Here is a 6,945-nt window from a genome sequence, read left to right as displayed (position 1 = left end):
CATCATCTGTATATTATCCAAGAGCAAACGGGGAAGTTGAACGTTTTAATCGCAGCTTAAAGGATAGTTTACAAACTGCTTCGCTGGAAGGAAGAGGGTGGAAAGATTTCACCAAAGACTTTCTGCAGGCATACCGTGCAATGCCACATGCCACAACACAGTGCACACCAACTGAACTTTTGCATGGGAGAGCCATGTTAACCAAACTTAACGTCTCAGGTCTTTGCTTGCCACCTGCAGGCAAAAGGTCCACACCTCACCAGCTTGCCTCATACGTGAGAGATAAACAGAAAAAAATGAAACAGTACAGTGACAGAAAACGCAGTGCAAAGCATGTTTCATTTCAGTGTGGATCATATGTCCGTGTAAAGAAACCCGGAATTGTGCCAAAGACCCAGTCTAAATTTGGAAAACCCCTAAAGGTTGTGGGTAAAAAAGGGTTGTACACATACCAAGTTATCAGATGGACGATGCTGGAATGCATCCCACCTGGCACCTGCACTTGCTCAATACAGAGCATACGAGTCCAGTGAACTGCCGTTTTTTGACTCTGGGGATACTAATCCTGCAGGGGGTGAACAACATGTAGTAGTTACACGGCCTGTTCGGAGCAGGCATGCACCCGCATGGATTCAGGATTATGTAATGTGAAATGTGCTTTATGCATTACTAGTACACAATAGGTGTCTACACATTATAAGGAAAAGAATGTTCTTGCTATTTTGTGATTATTGTGTTTGAGCACTGTTATGTCATGCTTGTACCAAGTGGTTGGAAACTGGATTACTGTACCACTATTCGTTCAGTAAGGGTTGTTTGCAAATCAATGTTGGGATTGAAAGGTTGCAAAGAAAAAAAATCAATAGTAACTTGTACATTAATTGTTAACTAATTGCACTGTGACTTTGTCCCTATAGTATTATTGTTCTTAAGAGAGAGGGATATGTGGTGTTCTGAGTTAGCCTCTAGAGGGAGCTCTCGGTTTGAGTGAAGGTGGAGAGAGCGATAAGAAAAGAAGTGAGATGTAAGTGGAAAAATAAAGAAGGTTACACACAGTTCGAGACGGAGTGCATTTGCTTTTAATTGAGACACTCAACACATGGCGGCAGCTGCAACAACAATACTACAACGAGAATAAAAGGTACGCCTTCTTTCTTTGCTTGAACATCTGGGCGGCGTTATGCAAATCTTCCAACATACTGACGTAGAGATGTGGGGGCGAGTTACAATGAGGCGTTTTAGGAGGGCGTGGACGAGTCTCAACTTTTATAAAGGATATCTCTTTGGATTTGAGACTTTAGTCTTTGCAACTTTACAGATCTTCTTTATGCAACAAGAGCTTGTAACACTCCAAAGAGAAAGGAAAATTTGAAATCGCATCATATGACCCCTTTAAGTAAAGTGAGGCCTTGTACATGAAAGGATCTCCTAAAACGGTTGAAAATGCCTGAACTAGCTTGTTTAGACAAAGTAATCAATCTCATATCACTGGTATATCATCATATGGTATCTATGGTATCTATCTATGGTACCTACATACAAAGGGCAAATAAATAAATATGTTTAAGTAACTAAGTATATAAATATTATATATGTGTGTGTGTTTGTGTGTGTGTGTGTGTTTTTTTTTTTTCGTGTATATATATATATATATATATATATATATATATATATATATATATATATATATATATATATATATATATATGTATGTATGTATGTATAAATATACAATCACACACACTCACACACAAACAATTATAAATATATGCCTAAAATAAATGCATTTTATTTTAATTATTTACACTTACATAAGTATCTTTCTCTATGTAAACATACATACAGACACAGTAAATGTACACAGAAAATAAAAGTGTGATCTTTCAGTAAAACATCTCCATTGGTGTTCCACTGAAAGAAAATAATGTAAATCAAGACAGAAGTCTTATTTTTGGCTGAAATAATCCTTTACAAAACACAGACGTATCATCAGGTGGATAAACAGGAATGTTATTGACCCTAGTAAATCCACCCATACTTTTTTTTTTAAATAATCCTGAGTCCTGTGAATTTTAACTGCAACCTTCGGGCTATTTAGCATAGCTCTGATTATTTAAATTCAGAATGTAAAACATAACAAAGCCCTCGATTATGTTCATAACTTAAAAAAAAACAACAACTATATAACAGAGCATTGAATTGTACTCTGTCCACATCTTATTATCATAAACACAGATAATTTTGCTTTTAATAGCCCTATTTAAATTGGCCTTGTTGGCATGTGTGGTAGCGGTATCATTACAGAGCAGCTAATTGACGCTTATTGGAGATAATGAGGCAGCGATGCTCGTATTCTTCAGCGTAGGGCACAGAACGTTAGGCTGACACTAATTCCAGCTTTGTTTGAGACTGAGTCTCAGCGGACTCCTTACTGTGGCCTTCCCGTATCTCATTTATTCATCAGCTCCAAATAATTTCAGATGATAAGGACGTTAAACAATATCTACTCTTAAGTCAGAAATAGACTACTCAAGAGCACAAGGAGGGTTTCACACCCAGTTACCTGGATACCTGGATCTTACAGGAGGTCGTCATCTTGGATCTTGCTGCTCTAGACTTGAAGGACAGAGGTCTGGTGTGAACAGAAGGACACAGCGGGGCAAGAAGTGTTTAGGAGCTGGGCAGATGTCAGGGCTGAGACTGCTGCTCCCGCAGTTTCTATTGTGCCGGCTCACAATCAGCTTCCCAACAGCGCCTGTGTCGGAGTTTAATGGGAATTAACACTTGGTGAAAGTTATAAAACTCGTGAAGTATGTCATCGGGAAAGGTTAAAGAAATAGTTCACCCAAAAATGAAAATTATGTTGTCATTTACTCACCTAACTCACTGAAAATGACAAAGCAGGACCATAAAAGTAGTTCATGCAACTCGTTCATTAAATTTCAGGTCATCTGGACCCATACAATAGCTTTATGTGAAGAACAGACAAAAGTTATTTATGCTGAAAATGTTCTCCGTTATAGGTCTCAAAACTAATTTGCACTGACTAACAACTTAGTCAACATGAAATCAATCTTTTATAATACGTGTTCTTGGTTTTATTGGGATTGTCTTTATATTAAATCAAAAATGCTTCTGAAACAACTTTACTTCTCAAACCTTCCTTTTCAAAACTGGCTGCATTCTGGTGTGACCTACTTTTCAGACTCATTATGTGCTTGGTAATTATCCATATTTGCTAATAAATACAGTTGATTACAGAAGTAGGTTGTAAACGTCACTTCATGTTGATTTTAAATGGATAGTTTACCCAAAAATGTAAATATTGTCATAATTTACTCACTCTCATGGTGTCAAACCTGAATGATATTTTTGGGTGCACTATCACTTTAAATTTCAATCTTTTCCTCACTAAAAAAAAAATGGCATAATAATATTATATGGCTTTAGAAGGCTTGGGATATAGAGCATGGAATAAATGGTTGCATGGACTAGTTTCTGTTTCTCAACACTGTTAAAAGCAGTACATAACATCTCGTTCTGTGCTCCACAGAAAATAGAAAATGCACATTTTCATTTTTGGGTAAACTAATGGAAAGGTTTTTTTATGATTTAGTATAAGATATAGTATTACACAAGAAAAATAGTTGCAGCTGTGTTTTACAGGTCACCAGGCTTTTCCAACATTGTTTAATGATTCAAGCTAATGTAAAAGTATATTTGGTATATGTGAATTGTAGGTGTGAACCAGCAATTAAAGGAAGGAAAAAAGCCTTTTCTCACCTGAGGGAGGAGGTGATATAGTTATAATGCTTCCAAATAACCTGTCCATGACCATCTCTGGTTTTCCCAGAGCTTCCTGGTCTAACTTCATATGGATGTCTCACAGCACTCTTAAAATTTTACACCACTCAATTTATGAACAAAGCCGAACTGTTAGAAAAGATAACTATAGCGGTCTGCTGACAGAACCCTGTGGGATACCAGTTTGTGGACAATGTTAAATGCACGTCTTCTTCTCTCGGTGGCAGGTGCAATGATGCCACTGAGAACCTGGTAACCTTGAGTTGAACCCGCAGTGGTACACAGATATGACAGCATCAACTAAAGCTTCCATCTTGGATCCTCTTCATCTCTGAGGTGTTTGAATCGTAGCAGGAGAACAGCAATTCTTTGACAACAGAGGTAAATATAAGGCAAAGGATATAAAAAGACAAACCTTGAAAAAATCCCATGAACTATTTATGCAACCTTTTGGTTTTCTGGATTTTTTGCTCCTAACATGTTGGCACCTCAGTTTCCTTAGCTTTTTTTTATTTATTCTATTATTTATTTATTTATTTATTTAAAACATTTTACTTCAATCCTTCTTTGTATCCGACATCTCTGGTGGGATTTGGTTAGTGAGAGTCACACTTTGATCATGTTTTCCTTTATCCGCAGACAGGAACCAAGGAAAAATCCTTATACAGTTTTGACAAAAACATTATAATGAGGGTTTCACACATGGTTGAAACATCCGAAAATCTTTAGCATGAGTTCTGCACCAATTAATCTAACCTCAAAGAAACTCTAGTGCACTTTAGCACTTCCTTTTTCTCAAAGAATTATGGCTAAGAGGACAAGAAAACAAGATGTAGGGAAATGAGAGAAACACCTTAATCATCTCTGCAGTACTGTTGTTTTAGAAAATGCTTTAAATTTTACGAAATGCATTCAAGTCAAGCAACCATATATCGAACTTCATTTATAGCATCCAGGGTTTGACAAGCCAGTTGTGAGTCATGCTTTTAAGACATAACCTGAGGCGTAAACCATTACCAGCACAGCGTCTTATAAATGTATCTCATCCACTTCCATTTTTAATCACATCCCTATCTGTACAGACTGTACAAACCCCATTTTACGCGGTCTTATCCTCATCTGACCTCTAGCACCTCGCGTTGTCATTGGGCGGTGAGTGCACATTTACAGCTGCTGTGCGTCCCATTGATATTTCGCCCCCAGATCATAAAAACCTGCGCTCTGTTCACAGTGGTGTAGGGTGACACTTCCCCACCGGGCTTGAAAGTCCATCTCAAGACCCTTTGAACTGAGCCTCTGGGTACTGGAAAGCAGGTAACGTTCATAATAACTCCCTTGTATGAGGCCGGTGGTCCCGACAGCCTGGGAATCGATTAAAAGCCTTCACGGGCCCCCCTTCCTCTCCTAGGTTGGCCTAGCCTCTCACCATGCAAGCTAATCCTCCAAGAATGTGCAGGTAAATCAGAGAGGTCTATTGTTTTAGTTTTTTGAAACACCATTTTTACTGCTCATGAAACGGCTGTCGCACTGTGGGATGGGAGTATAGACTGATCAGGTTTGTAAAAACGGGAATTACATATTTTCCAAATGTGACCTTTCTCTGTCTTTTCTCTCAGGATTGTTCATTGTTAAGCTGTTTTGTTTGATCTACCTGAGAAAGCTCAGGTAAGGCACAACCGTCCGTTCCCAGACTGATAGGCCCATTTGTTGTTGGAGGATTGGTCTCTTTGCCCCACCTGTGTTTGGTGAGAGAAGGGGAATGTGCCTCATTGCCCCACCTGTGTTTGGAGAAAAAGGGTACATTGGTCAGAAAAGCCCAAAAGGCATGAGACTTGTATCCGGAAAAAAAAAAAGTTGAAGTTGGATATCTGTAATGACCTTTCTGAAACAGCTGTATGTTATACACACACACACTCACACACATGTACGTACATTTGCGCAAATATACATACATATACATGGGCAGTTGTGACCTAATAGTTATAGAGTTGGACTTGTATATTGCTGATTTACTAAAAAGAACTGTCTTATAACATTCATTCATTTGTGAATCAAGGAATTTGAGGTTTTATATTGTGATCCTCACATTCTAAACTTTTTCCCCCACAGACATTATATATAGTGTACATACAAGATGTGGAATAACATGCTTTTAGTAAAATGCTATCAATAAAAATTGACCACTGGTTGTTAGTTGCAACACTATAACCAACAAACTCAATCATTCATTCTGTCAGTTTTGATCTCTTCACATCTGTCACCTCAAACAAACCTGTTTGATGTCCAGAGTTTGGATGAAGGGAGCTTGATGTATCAGTGCTTCCCAAACTTCAAGCTGTTCCTCTTGAAAACTTTATAGATCTTTCTTTAGACCTCTAGCTTGTTTCGTGACTCCAGCATCACGGAGTTTCATGTGAATCTTAAATTCCTCCATTAATTTGAGAAAGAAAGCTGTCCTGACCTCTCCGTGGTGGCAGAGGAGAATGCCGTCTCCTCTCCAGGTTTCTGTCATTGTTATAAATATCTGTAATCAACGGCTCAGCTGGCTTTGTCTAACTCACTAATTGCTTTAAGCAACCAAAACACCAATTTGGAGAAGTTTTCCAGAAGGTTGATTATATCGTGCAGACAGTGTGTCTTTAAGAATGGCCTTTAAAGTCAACTTGGACCCTATTTACTTTCTGAACACACGTTCCTAGTCATAGCACAATTTATCAGTGCATGTTGTTCTAAAGAAAAATGGTTTGTCAAATTTTACAAATGCAGAGTTTTCAATTTATTTAAGTTTGATTAGTTATTTTAAATGCACACATAACAGTGGCACTCCTAGCATAATGCTCTACTGTTTGAGCTACAGGAATATTGTTATACTGAGCTAAAGGTAATATTTAGCTGAGTAAATTAATGTTGGTTAATGTTATTTAGTGTAATTTTTTTAAATAGATATTAGATTTAAAAAGTGTTACCTTTGGCATAAAATCAAGTCCATTTTTTTGTCAAACACCCTGTACTGATGATGTATTTTTGTAGGCAAACCTAGAAGTGAGCATCACCCTGGTACCCTAAATAAAAACCCAGTATTACCCTAATTATTGCAGAAAACAAGCTCTATGACAAAAGTTGAGGATTCATGAAAATCTT

The sequence above is a fragment of the Cyprinus carpio genome, chromosome A11 (genome assembly GCF_018340385.1).
Source record: "Cyprinus carpio isolate SPL01 chromosome A11, ASM1834038v1, whole genome shotgun sequence".
In the NCBI taxonomy this organism is placed as follows: domain Eukaryota; kingdom Metazoa; phylum Chordata; class Actinopteri; order Cypriniformes; family Cyprinidae; genus Cyprinus; species Cyprinus carpio.
The sequence above is the reverse complement of the archived record's forward strand: the minus strand, read 5'-3'. Positions refer to the sequence as shown.